At 45.6% G+C, this 14159-nt stretch overlaps 17 non-coding genes across 17 annotated transcripts; 9 read left to right on the top strand and 8 right to left on the bottom strand.

Annotated features, from left to right (window-relative positions):
* Window positions 1-1868: 1868 nt before the first annotated feature.
* On the bottom strand, window positions 1869-1957 carry Trnay-gua. The gene is given in 2 exon segments: window positions 1869-1904; window positions 1921-1957. It is a non-coding gene; the product is annotated as a tRNA-Tyr (tRNA).
* Window positions 1958-2205: 248 nt separating this feature from the next.
* Trnaq-cug lies at window positions 2206-2277 on the top strand. The gene has a single exon. It is a non-coding gene; the product is annotated as a tRNA-Gln (tRNA).
* Window positions 2278-2635: 358 nt separating this feature from the next.
* Window positions 2636-2724, bottom strand: Trnay-gua. The gene is given in 2 exon segments: window positions 2636-2671; window positions 2688-2724. It is a non-coding gene; the product is annotated as a tRNA-Tyr (tRNA).
* Window positions 2725-2972: 248 nt separating this feature from the next.
* Window positions 2973-3044, top strand: Trnaq-cug. The gene has a single exon. It is a non-coding gene; the product is annotated as a tRNA-Gln (tRNA).
* Window positions 3045-3402: 358 nt separating this feature from the next.
* Window positions 3403-3491, bottom strand: Trnay-gua. The gene is given in 2 exon segments: window positions 3403-3438; window positions 3455-3491. It is a non-coding gene; the product is annotated as a tRNA-Tyr (tRNA).
* A 248-nt stretch (window positions 3492-3739) lies between these two features.
* Window positions 3740-3811, top strand: Trnaq-cug. The gene has a single exon. It is a non-coding gene; the product is annotated as a tRNA-Gln (tRNA).
* A 358-nt stretch (window positions 3812-4169) lies between these two features.
* Window positions 4170-4258, bottom strand: Trnay-gua. Its single transcript is given in 2 exon segments — window positions 4170-4205; window positions 4222-4258. It is a non-coding gene; the product is annotated as a tRNA-Tyr (tRNA).
* A 248-nt stretch (window positions 4259-4506) lies between these two features.
* Window positions 4507-4578, top strand: Trnaq-cug. Its single transcript has one exon. It is a non-coding gene; the product is annotated as a tRNA-Gln (tRNA).
* Window positions 4579-4936: 358 nt separating this feature from the next.
* On the bottom strand, window positions 4937-5025 carry Trnay-gua. Its single transcript is given in 2 exon segments — window positions 4937-4972; window positions 4989-5025. It is a non-coding gene; the product is annotated as a tRNA-Tyr (tRNA).
* A 248-nt stretch (window positions 5026-5273) lies between these two features.
* Trnaq-cug lies at window positions 5274-5345 on the top strand. The gene has a single exon. It is a non-coding gene; the product is annotated as a tRNA-Gln (tRNA).
* A 358-nt stretch (window positions 5346-5703) lies between these two features.
* Window positions 5704-5792, bottom strand: Trnay-gua. The gene is given in 2 exon segments: window positions 5704-5739; window positions 5756-5792. It is a non-coding gene; the product is annotated as a tRNA-Tyr (tRNA).
* A 248-nt stretch (window positions 5793-6040) lies between these two features.
* On the top strand, window positions 6041-6112 carry Trnaq-cug. Its single transcript has one exon. It is a non-coding gene; the product is annotated as a tRNA-Gln (tRNA).
* A 6260-nt stretch (window positions 6113-12372) lies between these two features.
* Window positions 12373-12444, top strand: Trnaq-cug. The gene has a single exon. It is a non-coding gene; the product is annotated as a tRNA-Gln (tRNA).
* A 358-nt stretch (window positions 12445-12802) lies between these two features.
* Window positions 12803-12891, bottom strand: Trnay-gua. Its single transcript is given in 2 exon segments — window positions 12803-12838; window positions 12855-12891. It is a non-coding gene; the product is annotated as a tRNA-Tyr (tRNA).
* A 248-nt stretch (window positions 12892-13139) lies between these two features.
* On the top strand, window positions 13140-13211 carry Trnaq-cug. The gene has a single exon. It is a non-coding gene; the product is annotated as a tRNA-Gln (tRNA).
* Window positions 13212-13569: 358 nt separating this feature from the next.
* Window positions 13570-13658, bottom strand: Trnay-gua. The gene is given in 2 exon segments: window positions 13570-13605; window positions 13622-13658. It is a non-coding gene; the product is annotated as a tRNA-Tyr (tRNA).
* A 248-nt stretch (window positions 13659-13906) lies between these two features.
* Window positions 13907-13978, top strand: Trnaq-cug. The gene has a single exon. It is a non-coding gene; the product is annotated as a tRNA-Gln (tRNA).
* The last annotated feature ends 181 nt before the right edge of the window (window positions 13979-14159 follow it).

Genomic DNA, 14159 nt, shown 5'->3' on the forward strand with positions numbered 1-14159 from the left:
GGAGGAATTAAGCATCTCCAACGGTCGGATCGTCATGCCATTCCATTTGTTTATCCGGTTGTAAAGCCAAGTCATGCTCGTTGTGTTTGCCCCCGGAATCTTTATTCTTAGTTTTCTTTCGGACAACGTTCACATTTGGTTGGATTCTGTTCCTGCGGCGCCCACTATGAGCCATCTCGGCAGACGGCGGCGTGGGCGGGTCGTGGGGAATGTCAACGGCCGACGACGGTCCCGACACTACGGCCCGAATCACTCGCGCCGTGTCCTCCGGCGGCAACCCAGCTGCGGAAGTACTTTCGCTGTCAACACGTTTGTTATCAAACTCCACATGAAGTGGTGTGTTGACATTTTCCGTCACCGACTGCTGTTTATGTTCGCGTTCCGTGTTATGACAACATTCCTGTTGTGTTGCCGTGTTGCGAGCCGCCGCCGTTGGCTGTTCGGCATCCTCAGCTAGAGGCGTGGTCTGTTTACTATCACGACTGTCTACGCCGTGGTGAACCCCTGCAGCGACCTGCTGTTCACATGTCGGTCGGTCCACCGGAACCTGTTGCTGTGGTTGGTTGGAGGGCCGACCATCCGTCCCCTGCGACGCCGCGACAGCAGCTGAAATGTCACTATGTGACATGCCAGAGGAAATATCGTCTACTAGAACGGAACTTTTTAAGAACTTAGTATCAGATCTACGTTCCTGCGAGTCCTGTCTCTTTGATTCTGGTGTACTGTGGGCTTCGTCCTCAGAACTACTCCCGTCACAAGTCCTACGCCGTTTGTTGGTAGCAGTGTCTCCGGTCGCAAGTGTCGGTTCGTCCGTACTTGTCCGAGGCAAGGTTGGAAAATCCTCAATGCGCACGACTTCCTGTTCATGCAACGCAGCTACACCCCCGGCTGTAGCACTTTCTGCCGCTTGATTATCGGTAATAATCTCCGCGAGCGTTAGCCGTTTCCGTTGCTGTAAGGAATTTTTTAAGACGAAAACCCGTTTAGGACAATCTTGACGCATGTGGCCACTCTCATTGCAGATGTGACACGTCAAAGTTTGACCAGAGTACGTAACTTGAACCCTGTAATCGCAAACCATAATATGGGAAGGAATATTGACTTTCACATGCATATCTACTGACCGAACACCACTGAAACACTGCAAGCGATGTTGGCTAGACCAGCGTTCATTTCGAATCTGTTTGACATCCCCATACTTGCTTAACACATCTTTTAAATAACAATTTTCAACTTCCGGGGGCAAATTAAAAATACGTACATTTTTATATTCTACGTCGGCATTAGTAACGGTGACGGTACTTACCGAGTGATCCCGATGCCGGAATTCAACTCGCCCGCCATGCTTCATGAGTATCTTATCCAGCAACACAGGGTTCAGCAATTTGACAAAAAAACAATATGGCTCCATGTCGTAATATGCAGTGTGCACCTGATCAGAATTGATACCAATAACGTCCACTATCCAGTCATGAATTTCCAGTGATGTCGGTTGTACGTGACGGGTTGACTTGTCAAATTCAAAGCGGAGGGTACTTTTCCTGGGAAATAACCTGGCCATATCAGAAATTAACAAGCGGTCGAGGCCGCTAAATAATAACAAAGAAAACGGTTAGAAACTCCAAAACAATTAACGGAAAATTTCACTGCACTTATAACAGAAAGTAAACACAACACAAATATCACAACTCGCAAACTCTCCGGTTAACAGCGCTCTCAGCACGTCCGTGTAGCTCCGTGTCTCAAGCGCGACTTGCTACTAGAAGCTGAGCAAATGAATTTCCTTTAAAATAGGTTTAAAACATAGGGAGGTTCTGACCGAGTGGGCATGCTCTGGAGCCTCTTTGCTCCTGAGATTAGAAAAACAGTCCTCTGGGCCGGATTTGAACCAGCGACCTATGGATAACTGTGAATCTTCCACTACAGTCCACCGCTCTACCAACTGAGCTACCAGAGGCTCTGCATACTTTGTTATTCGTACTGATTGCTTTACGTCCGTCCCTGTCTTTCGTTTCCACACACTGCTACTCAGCGCTGCCATATAGACGCACAGGAAATGCAGTCATCGGCTGCAAGTGCAAACATTGCCCAGATTAAGTTTTATAATGCTCGATCGTGTCAATTATGTTAAAAAATGCAAGTAGGAAGTGTCTGAAGTACGTCAGAACACTGCTAAGTGTATTTACGAGTCCCATTCTCCTGTCTGGTTCCATGGTGTAACGGTTAGCACTCTGGACTCTGAATCCAGCGATCCGAGTTCGAATCTCGGTGGAACCTTCGTTTAGTCTAAATTTTCTGTAATAAGCGTTTCTCGCCGAGGAAGTAACAGCGATAGGCTCAGGGGTGTAGTTTCTACGTTTGTATTAAAAACGAGATGTCTATGAAACGGCTGAATATTGGTGCGACTATGTGACCTATATAGCACATTAAACGAGTAATGCCTGTAAGAGCAAGCAATTTTACTATAATTCGAAGAAATATCATTATCCTACGAAGGCTAAGAATCCCATGATTATCAACTAGCTACTAGAAGCTGAGCAAATGAATTTCCTTTAAAATAGGTTTAAAACATAGGGAGGTTCTGACCGAGTGGGCATGCTCTGGAGCCTCTTTGCTCCTGAGATTAGAAAAACAGTCCTCTGGGCCGGATTTGAACCAGCGACCTATGGATAACTGTGAATCTTCCACTACAGTCCACCGCTCTACCAACTGAGCTACCAGAGGCTCTGCATACTTTCTTATTCGTACTGATTGCTTTACGTCCGTCCCTGTCTTTCGTTTCCACACACTGCTACTCAGCGCTGCCATATAGACGCACAGGAAATGCAGTCATCGGCTGCAAGTGCAAACATTGCCCAGATTAAGTTTTATAATGCTCGATCGTGTCAATTATGTTAAAAAATGCAAGTAGGAAGTGTCTGAAGTACGTCAGAACACTGCTAAGTGTATTTACGAGTCCCATTCTCCTGTCTGGTTCCATGGTGTAACGGTTAGCACTCTGGACTCTGAATCCAGCGATCCGAGTTCGAATCTCGGTGGAACCTTCGTTTAGTCTAAATTTTCTGTAATAAGCGTTTCTCGCCGAGGAAGTAACAGCGATAGGCTCAGGGGTGTAGTTTCTACGTTTGTATTAAAAACGAGATGTCTATGAAACGGCTGAATATTGGTGCGACTATGTGACCTATATAGCACATTAAACGAGTAATGCCTGTAAGAGCAAGCAATTTTACTATAATTCGAAGAAATATCATTATCCTACGAAGGCTAAGAATCCCATGATTATCAACTAGCTACTAGAAGCTGAGCAAATGAATTTCCTTTAAAATAGGTTTAAAACATAGGGAGGTTCTGACCGAGTGGGCATGCTCTGGAGCCTCTTTGCTCCTGAGATTAGAAAAACAGTCCTCTGGGCCGGATTTGAACCAGCGACCTATGGATAACTGTGAATCTTCCACTACAGTCCACCGCTCTACCAACTGAGCTACCAGAGGCTCTGCATACTTTCTTATTCGTACTGATTGCTTTACGTCCGTCCCTGTCTTTCGTTTCCACACACTGCTACTCAGCGCTGCCATATAGACGCACAGGAAATGCAGTCATCGGCTGCAAGTGCAAACATTGCCCAGATTAAGTTTTATAATGCTCGATCGTGTCAATTACGTTAAAAAATGCAAGTAGGAAGTGTCTGAAGTACGTCAGAACACTGCTAAGTGTATTTACGAGTCCCATTCTCCTGTCTGGTTCCATGGTGTAACGGTTAGCACTCTGGACTCTGAATCCAGCGATCCGAGTTCGAATCTCGGTGGAACCTTCGTTTAGTCTAAATTTTCTGTAATAAGCGTTTCTCGCCGAGGAAGTAACAGCGATAGGCTCAGGGGTGTAGTTCCTACGTTTGTATTAAAAACGAGATGTCTATGAAACGGCTGAATATTGGTGCGACTATGTGACCTATATAGCACATTAAACGAGTAATGCCTGTAAGAGCAAGCAATTTTACTATAATTCGAAGAAATATCATTATCCTACGAAGGCTAAGAATCCCATGATTATCAACTAGCTACTAGAAGCTGAGCAAATGAATTTCCTTTAAAATAGGTTTAAAACATAGGGAGGTTCTGACCGAGTGGGCATGCTCTGGAGCCTCTTTGCTCCTGAGATTAGAAAAACAGTCCTCTGGGCCGGATTTGAACCAGCGACCTATGGATAACCGTGAATCTTCCACTACAGTCCACCGCTCTACCAACTGAGCTACCAGAGGCTCTGCATACTTTCTTATTCGTACTGATTGCTTTACGTCCGTCCCTGTCTTTCGTTTCCACACACTGCTACTCAGCGCTGCCATATAGACGCACAGGAAATGCAGTCATCGGCTGCAAGTGCAAACATTGCCCAGATTAAGTTTTATAATGCTCGATCGTGTCAATTATGTTAAAAAATGCAAGTAGGAAGTGTCTGAAGTACGTCAGAACACTGCTAAGTGTATTTACGAGTCCCATTCTCCTGTCTGGTTCCATGGTGTAACGGTTAGCACTCTGGACTCTGAATCCAGCGATCCGAGTTCGAATCTCGGTGGAACCTTCGTTTAGTCTAAATTTTCTGTAATAAGCGTTTCTCGCCGAGGAAGTAACAGCGATAGGCTCAGGGGTGTAGTTTCTACGTTTGTATTAAAAACGAGATGTCTATGAAACGGCTGAATATTGGTGCGACTATGTGACCTATATAGCACATTAAACGAGTAATGCCTGTAAGAGCAAGCAATTTTACTATAATTCGAAGAAATATCATTATCCTACGAAGGCTAAGAATCCCATGATTATCAACTAGCTACTAGAAGCTGAGCAAATGAATTTCCTTTAAAATAGGTTTAAAACATAGGGAGGTTCTGACCGAGTGGGCATGCTCTGGAGCCTCTTTGCTCCTGAGATTAGAAAAACAGTCCTCTGGGCCGGATTTGAACCAGCGACCTATGGATAACTGTGAATCTTCCACTACAGTCCACCGCTCTACCAACTGAGCTACCAGAGGCTCTGCATACTTTCTTATTCGTACTGATTGCTTTACGTCCGTCCCTGTCTTTCGTTTCCACACACTGCTACTCAGCGCTGCCATATAGACGCACAGGAAATGCAGTCATCGGCTGCAAGTGCAAACATTGCCCAGATTAAGTTTTATAATGCTCGATCGTGTCAATTATGTTAAAAAATGCAAGTAGGAAGTGTCTGAAGTACGTCAGAACACTGCTAAGTGTATTTACGAGTCCCATTCTCCTGTCTGGTTCCATGGTGTAACGGTTAGCACTCTGGACTCTGAATCCAGCGATCCGAGTTCGAATCTCGGTGGAACCTTCGTTTAGTCTAAATTTTCTGTAATAAGCGTTTCTCGCCGAGGAAGTAACAGCGATAGGCTCAGGGGTGTAGTTTCTACGTTTGTATTAAAAACGAGATGTCTATGAAACGGCTGAATATTGGTGCGACTATGTGACCTATATAGCACATTAAACGAGTAATGCCTGTAAGAGCAAGCAATTTTACTATAATTCGAAGAAATATCATTATCCTACGAAGGCTAAGAATCCCATGATTATCAACTAGCTACTAGAAGCTGAGCAAATGAATTTCCTTTAAAATAGGTTTAAAACATAGGGAGGTTCTGACCGAGTGGGCATGCTCTGGAGCCTCTTTGCTCCTGAGATTAGAAAAACAGTCCTCTGGGCCGGATTTGAACCAGCGACCTATGGATAACTGTGAATCTTCCACTACAGTCCACCGCTCTACCAACTGAGCTACCAGAGGCTCTGCATACTTTCTTATTCGTACTGATTGCTTTACGTCCGTCCCTGTCTTTCGTTTCCACACACTGCTACTCAGCGCTGCCATATAGACGCACAGGAAATGCAGTCATCGGCTGCAAGTGCAAACATTGCCCAGATTAAGTTTTATAATGCTCGATCGTGTCAATTATGTTAAAAAATGCAAGTAGGAAGTGTCTGAAGTACGTCAGAACACTGCTAAGTGTATTTACGAGTCCCATTCTCCTGTCTGGTTCCATGGTGTAACGGTTAGCACTCTGGACTCTGAATCCAGCGATCCGAGTTCGAATCTCGGTGGAACCTTCGTTTAGTCTAAATTTTTCTGTAATAAGCGTTTCTCGCCGAGGAAGTAACAGCGATAGGCTCAGGGGTGTAGTTTCTACGTTTGTATTAAAAACGAGATGTCTATGAAACGGCTGAATATTGGTGCGACTATGTGACCTATATAGCACATTAAACGAGTAATGCCTGTAAGAGCAAGCAATTTTACTATAATTCGAAGAAATATCATTATCCTACGAAGGCTAAGAATCCCATGATTATCAACTAGCTACTAGAAGCTGAGCAAATGAATTTCCTTTAAAATAGGTTTAAAACATAGGGAGGTTCTGACCGAGTGGGCATGCTCTGGAGCCTCTTTGCTCCTGAGATTAGAAAAACAGTCCTCTGGGCCGGATTTGAACCAGCGACCTATGGATAACTGTGAATCTTCCACTACAGTCCACCGCTCTACCAACTTTTTTTTTTTTTTTTTTTTCTTTTTTTTTTTTTTTTTTTCGGGCCTCCATCCACCCCTTCTAGCCCGTCCTCACGCTCGCCAAAAGTGCCTTCATCGGCTCGACTTCTCCGCCATTAGCAAAAATCTCCGTTGGAATAAAAAATTAATCACGAAATAAATGGATTCTCTTCAGTATCCATGTGGTTATTTGGTTTACCAATATATGTGATGTGGAAAATGAAGCAAATGAAATCTTCTGCAGGAATGTTAGAAAACTCATCACTTTCCGAGGGAGACTGAATGTATGAAAATAAACTTGGTGATGCTGGAGTCTTCCACAGCAAGAAGGAATAACTCTTCTCTTCCTCTGACAGGAGAAGGCCAAACATAACATAAATACGTCTTCTTTTCAATAAACGAATCTTACTAATTGAATAAACAAGAAACGAATAATGTATAATTTGAATATTAGATCTACAAAATTCGACGGGGATCTCGTAGAACAATCTCGCAGAGCTCTCGACAGGAGAGGAATCATCCCCCAAAGCGTCACCACTGTCGGGGTGGTCCGTTTCATATTCGTGGCCGTTCGATCGCCGCATTCCGAATCCTAATTGCGACTATCATAGTCGTGAAAGGGCCATCCATCAGAGTTTTCGGACTGCGACAGCGCCCTGGAGGAATATCTCTCTACGTCAACGTTCGGAGGAGAAAGAAAGCATACTTTTCTCTATATTTGTCGAGTCGTTGAAGTTTCTGGTGTTGAGTTATTAGGTATAGCCAATAGTCTTCTTTATTTTTTTCTGGCGCCGATAATATATAATACACCGTCTGACCTTGAAGCCAAGTGACTGCTCGTCGTTTTGCTGGAGGGTATGGAACGGCATCAGGAGTGAGGAGTCCAGCTGGAGTAATCATTCTAGGTGCAGTACGCAGCATACTTGAGAGCTTCCGTGCAAAGAGAAGCCAGATGTCCTTCACATTTTCGCATAGAAAGCGATGTTCGATGGTATCTAGGTGAGTACAGTGAACGCAGTTCGGAGTGTCTGCCAGGTGGATCATGTGTAGTTTTGAATTTGTCGGTATGATCCTATTGACCGCCATGTACCATGTAGACCGCACCTGCGATGGTAAGTGTGCGTCATGAATGTTTTCCCAGATCTTGGGCCAGTTGCAGTCTCTATACTTCACTTCTATTCTGTTGCGCGGCTTACTGTCCGTCAGGCAGCTGTAAAGTGCTTTGACCCGGTAAAGATCATTCTCAGGTATGTTGCTTTGAATATAGCTGTATTCGAGGAAAAAAGTACTAAAGTGGCTAAATGCAGTCGGGATGTGACTTACGTTTACCGGAGGCGTCATGCTGGCAGGTGCAATTTCATTGAGAAGGTGGGCCGTTAAGGAATTTGGTGATCGTTGCCATTGTTTATACATGTTGCTGATATATAATGCTTTCGCTTTGTGGTAAACATCTGTCAGATTTAGGCCGCCCTTTCCCAAGGGGAGCGTCAAAGTCGCAAATGGGACTTTGAAAATGTGTCCCCTACTGACAAAGTGTCCGAGCGCTGCAAGCATTCGTTGTGCGATGACTTTTGGTATTGGTAGGATTTGTGCGACATAATTCACTTTAGAAACAATGTAAGTATTGACTAAAAACACTCTTTGTATGGCGTTGAGATTTCGCAAATGATGTTGCCGTATGCCGGCCCGAATTTGTGCCAATAATTTTCGATAAGTAAGAGCAGACGTGCAGCGGATGGTGCGCGTGTATTCAATGCCGAGACATTTAAATGTTGTCATTCTTTTTAGTGATTGGCTATTGCCAAGTTCGAGTCCTCTACCAAGTTCCATAATGCCAGACTTTTTACAGTTGACTTTCGCTCCTGATGCGGCTGCATAAGTGGATATCAGCTGAAACGCGCGTTCCAAATCTTCATCTTTCGTCACCACGAAACTGACGTCATCCGCAAATGCCTGGCATACGATCTTCTGGCCATGTATGCGTATTCCCGGAAGGTCTTGCGCCAGGGAGAACAGTAAGGGTTCAAGAGCAACTGCAAACAAGGCCATTGACATCGGGCAACCTTGTCGTACCGACCGAGCGATATTAATAGGTTTACTGAGTTGTCCGTTGAGACAGATCTTGGACGTACCGTTTCGCAGCAGGAGTGTAACAGCGTCAATAACTTTCCGTGGAAAGTTCATTGCTGCCATCGCGCACAGAAGATATGAGTGACTGATTTTATCGAATGCTTTCTCAAAATCTAACGAGACTAGAGCGCATCGCATGTCGCAAGCGGCGGCTGTAGCTATGATATCTCTATATGCACTTAACGTCTGCTGTATGTTTCTAGAGTTCCCAACGCTCGTCTGGTAGGCCCCCGTGACAGTACTAAGTACCGTACTGAATCGCTGCATCATGACCCGCGCGAATATCTTATAATCGGTATTAAGTAACGTAAGCGGTCGGAGATTGTCGACTGTCTTTCCCGCTGGGGTTTTGGGTACCAATACCACTATGCCTTCACAGAATTCCCTTAAGATATCACTTCCAGCCTTTAAGATATCATTACAGACCAAGGTCAACTTTGGAACTAAATGGTGACGAAAGGTTCGATAAAACTCAGCCGGTAATCCGTCGGGGCCAGGCGATTTATTCTGTGGGCTCCCTCGAATGGCGTCCTCTACTTCATGTTCAGTTATGACCGCAGCGAGGCCGTCTGCTTCTACCGTGGTCAATGTCGCAAAACGGCGTGCCAGAAGGACGTGCTGCGCCGCCATATCCACTGGGTGTTCCGTGAACTGTGCTGTGAAATGGTTGTAAATCTCGTCTCGTATGTCGCGCTGGTGGTTTAGGAATCGACCATCTGCAGTGTGCAGTTCTGTCAATATCTTTCTGCGCCCCCTTTTCTGTTCGCGAATAACATGGTACATTGATGTCGTTTCGTCCTGTACAGCGTTTTGCAGACGCGTCCTGACTTTACAGCCTTCCAATTGCTTCCGTTTAAGGGTTAGAATCGTAGCCTGTATTCTTTTAATATGCATACGATTTGCTATTACTGTTGCATCTTCTCGATATAAATCTCTCAAACACTGAAAGTAAAATTCCAGGGTTTGCTTCTGCCAGGCACATCGATCTCGGGAATAATTCTTCATCGCTTTTGTTAAGGCGGGTTTCGCACATTTTACCCACCACGTAATGGCAGAATCATACGCGGGAAACTTTCGTTCGCAGGCTGCCCACGTATTGCGGAAGACTGTGTGACACCCGGGTTCTGGTAAACACGCTACATTTAGTTTCCAGGGTCCCCTTGCCCTGTACGTCCCTTGTTTGGCTAAATTGACGGTACATATATATGCCACATGATCTGTGAAGACAGTCGGCCATAGCTCAGCCTGCAAAACATGTTCCCTCATACTTGATAATGCGTAGATTCTATCGATGCGGCTAGCTGAGTGGCCAGTAACGTAAGTGAATCCGGGCCTGTCACCGTGTCGAAGCTCCCACGTGTCTATTAAATTCAACTCGTCAATGAGATTGCGAAGCTCGGCGGACGGATTGAAGTGCGGCGTCTGGTCTTTGGGACTGAGGACACAGTTAAAGTCACCAGCGAATATAAGTTGTTCCGAAGGTGGTGTAAAAAGTGGCACAATGTCATCTTTAAAAAACTCTGCTCTCTGTCGGCGTCTCCCAGAGCCGGATGGGGCGTAGAGATTGATAAATCTAGTAGTATCGATAGTAGTCGCTATACCTCTGCCAGACGCCAGGCGCTCGACATGTGACATCACTATCCCTTCCTTAGCCATGATCGCCGTCCCTGGATCAGAGCCATGTCCAGGATTAACGACGGCATTGTAGCCTGTGATACGGTCAAGGTTAATATTGGTCACTTCCTGCAGCATGATGAGATCAATATCAGCAGCATAGAGAAAGTCTTGAAGATTTGTTAAGTTTAGTGGGCTACTGATCTTATTGATGTGCAATGTCGCAATTCGGTAAGCTTGCAAGGACGGCATGAGAACAGAGATCTAGGTGACAATAAGCCGAGGATGGATGTTAATGGCGAACATCCTCTAAAAGAAGTCTACGTCATTAGCCACTGCGCCGACGCCGGCGGTAGCCGTTTGTTGCTGGTGGGACACATCAGCTTGAGCTTCCGATAACGGACTATCTGTACGTCGCCGATCCTTTACGAAATCATCTTCCCGACCACCCTCTTCCACGTCATCCGACCAATCACACACGAACCTGTCCGCTGGCAAACCGCAATCCGAGAGCTTGGATACGTCAGATACAGGGGTCTGATCCATTGCATCTGTTATCGCAGGGTCGCCGGAGGGTAATCGTCCGTGATCAGTGTCCGATTCGTCCGTCCGGGATTTTTTTGTCGTTTTGCTGGTTGCCGACGACGGTGGTTCAGTCACTTCAGTCAGTTTCTGTCGTACGTGGTTCGCTTTTTCACGCAGTATTGGCGCCTTTGCTTCTGCCCCTTGATGTGCTAGCCGGCGTTTCTTCTGTGATTTGGGAGACCGCGGGGGCTGGTGGCCAGCCAGCTCGTTCGACTCCACCCGGTCCACGTCGGACTTGTCGTCTCGAGCCGGAACGCCCGCCGGAATACTTTCGGTGTCCGGTTGGTGCCCCTGCTCCGAGTGAGTATCGCCCCCCTTCGAGGTGTGTGAAGAAGGAACAGTTGGGACGTCGTTCGTATCCATCGGCGTGACGCCTTCCTGCACATCGCGCAGACTCTCTAGCGAAACATCGAAACTAGGGTCCGAGGTAACGTTAGCCCGGGCAGCGGCGACGTATGATATAGGCAACGTAGACGTCGGGCCCTGCTGCTCACGCTCACCGGCCGGTATTTGCGCCACGCGCCGTTGGACACATTGAGCACGGATATGTTCGGTGGAACCACAGCCCGCACAGGTTCTCGGCTGCCCATCATAAATCACAATGGCTCTGTAGCCACACACAGTGACGTAGGACGGAATGTGCTTCAACATATCAATCTTCACCTGCCGGACACCGTTTAACACCGGGAAAATGTGCATATTCGACCACTTTTCTGCCGTATTGCTGATGACCGTTCCATATTCCCTCAATTTGGCATTAATTTGATCAGCGGATATTTCAAAGGGTAATTCGAATATTCGAACAGTTCTGACTCCAAGACCGGCAAGCGAAACTCTGACATCACCAACATTGCCGTCAGAATGGTTAAACTTTAAAACTCCTCCACAAGATTGAACGACCTGCTCGCATTTCTCGGGTCGCAACAATTTTAGGTAGACCGTACTGCTGACGATAGAAAGGTGAATGCCAACCATATCATCAATAGTGATTTTCATAACGTCTCTAATAAATAACTCAACTTCAAAGGACTTCGGTCGTGCATAGTGCGGGTCAAAACTCAATTTCAATGTGTCTTTCCGTATAAGTTGATCCATTATAATCGATGGCAATTCATCACTCCACACTACAACAACGCAGCAAAGCGCACACTTACCAAACCGCACGCGACCGCCACAGGCGAGAGCGTAAACAACCTGCGTCCGACCGCCACGGCCGCTGCCGGCTGACTGCCCAACTGAGCTACCAGAGGCTCTGCATACTTTCTTATTCGTACTGATTGCTTTACGTCCGTCCCTGTCTTTCGTTTCCACACACTGCTACTCAGCGCTGCCATATAGACGCACAGGAAATGCAGTCATCGGCTGCAAGTGCAAACATTGCCCAGATTAAGTTTTATAATGCTCGATCGTGTCAATTATGTTAAAAAATGCAAGTAGGAAGTGTCTGAAGTACGTCAGAACACTGCTAAGTGTATTTACGAGTCCCATTCTCCTGTCTGGTTCCATGGTGTAACGGTTAGCACTCTGGACTCTGAATCCAGCGATCCGAGTTCGAATCTCGGTGGAACCTTCGTTTAGTCTAAATTTTCTGTAATAAGCGTTTCTCGCCGAGGAAGTAACAGCGATAGGCTCAGGGGTGTAGTTTCTACGTTTGTATTAAAAACGAGATGTCTATGAAACGGCTGAATATTGGTGCGACTATGTGACCTATATAGCACATTAAACGAGTAATGCCTGTAAGAACAAGCAATTTTACTATAATTCGAAGAAATATCATTATCCTACGAAGGCTAAGAATCCCATGATTATCAACTAGCTACTAGAAGCTGAGCAAATGAATTTCCTTTAAAATAGGTTTAAAACATAGGGAGGTTCTGACCGAGTGGGCATGCTCTGGAGCCTCTTTGCTCCTGAGATTAGAAAAACAGTCCTCTGGGCCGGATTTGAACCAGCGACCTATGGATAACTGTGAATCTTCCACTACAGTCCACCGCTCTACCAACTGAGCTACCAGAGGCTCTGCATACTTTCTTATTCGTACTGATTGCTTTACGTCCGTCCCTGTCTTTCGTTTCCACACACTGCTACTCAGCGCTGCCATATAGACGCACAGGAAATGCAGTCATCGGCTGCAAGTGCAAACATTGCCCAGATTAAGTTTTATAATGCTCGATCGTGTCAATTATGTTAAAAAATGCAAGTAGGAAGTGTCTGAAGTACGTCAGAACACTGCTAAGTGTATTTACGAGTCCCATTCTCCTGTCTGGTTCCATGGTGTAACGGTTAGCACTCTGGACTCTGAATCCAGCGATCCGAGTTCGAATCTCGGTGGAACCTTCGTTTAGTCTAAATTTTCTGTAATAAGCGTTTCTCGCCGAGGAAGTAACAGCGATAGGCTCAGGGGTGTAGTTTCTACGTTTGTATTAAAAACGAGATGTCTATGAAACGGCTGAATATTGGTGCGACTATGTGACCTATATAGCACATTAAACGAGTAATGCCTGTAAGAGCAAGCAATTTTACTATAATTCGAAGAAATATCATTATCCTACGAAGGCTAAGAATCCCATGATTATCAACTAGCTACTAGAAGCTGAGCAAATGAATTTCCTTTAAAATAGGTTTAAAACATAGGGAGGTTCTGACCGAGTGGGCATGCTCTGGAGCCTCTTTGCTCCTGAGATTAGAAAAACAGTCCTCTGGGCCGGATTTGAACCAGCGACCTATGGATAACTGTGAATCTTCCACTACAGTCCACCGCTCTACCAACTGAGCTACCAGAGGCTCTGCATACTTTCTTATTCGTACTGATTGCTTTACGTCCGTCCCTGTCTTTCGTTTCCACACACTGCTACTCAGCGCTGCCATATAGACGCACAGGAAATGCAGTCATCGGCTGCAAGTGCAAACATTGCCCAGATTAAGTTTTATAATGCTCGATCGTGTCAATTATGTTAAAAAATGCAAGTAGGAAGTGTCTGAAGTACGTCAGAACACTGCTAAGTGTATTTACGAGTCCCATTCTCCTGTCTGGTTCCATGGTGTAACGGTTAGCACTCTGGACTCTGAATCCAGCGATCCGAGTTCGAATCTCGGTGGAACCTTCGTTTAGTCTAAATTTTTCTGTAATAAGCGTTTCTCGCCGAGGAAGTAACAGCGATAGGCTCAGGGGTGTAGTTTCTACGTTTGTATTAAAAACGAGATGTCTATGAAACGGCTGAATATTGGTGCGACTATGTGACCTATATAGCACATTAAACGAGTAATGCCTGTAAGAGCAAGCAA

This window comes from Schistocerca americana, chromosome 2 (assembly GCF_021461395.2).
Source record: "Schistocerca americana isolate TAMUIC-IGC-003095 chromosome 2, iqSchAmer2.1, whole genome shotgun sequence".
NCBI lineage: Eukaryota > Metazoa > Arthropoda > Insecta > Orthoptera > Acrididae > Schistocerca > Schistocerca americana.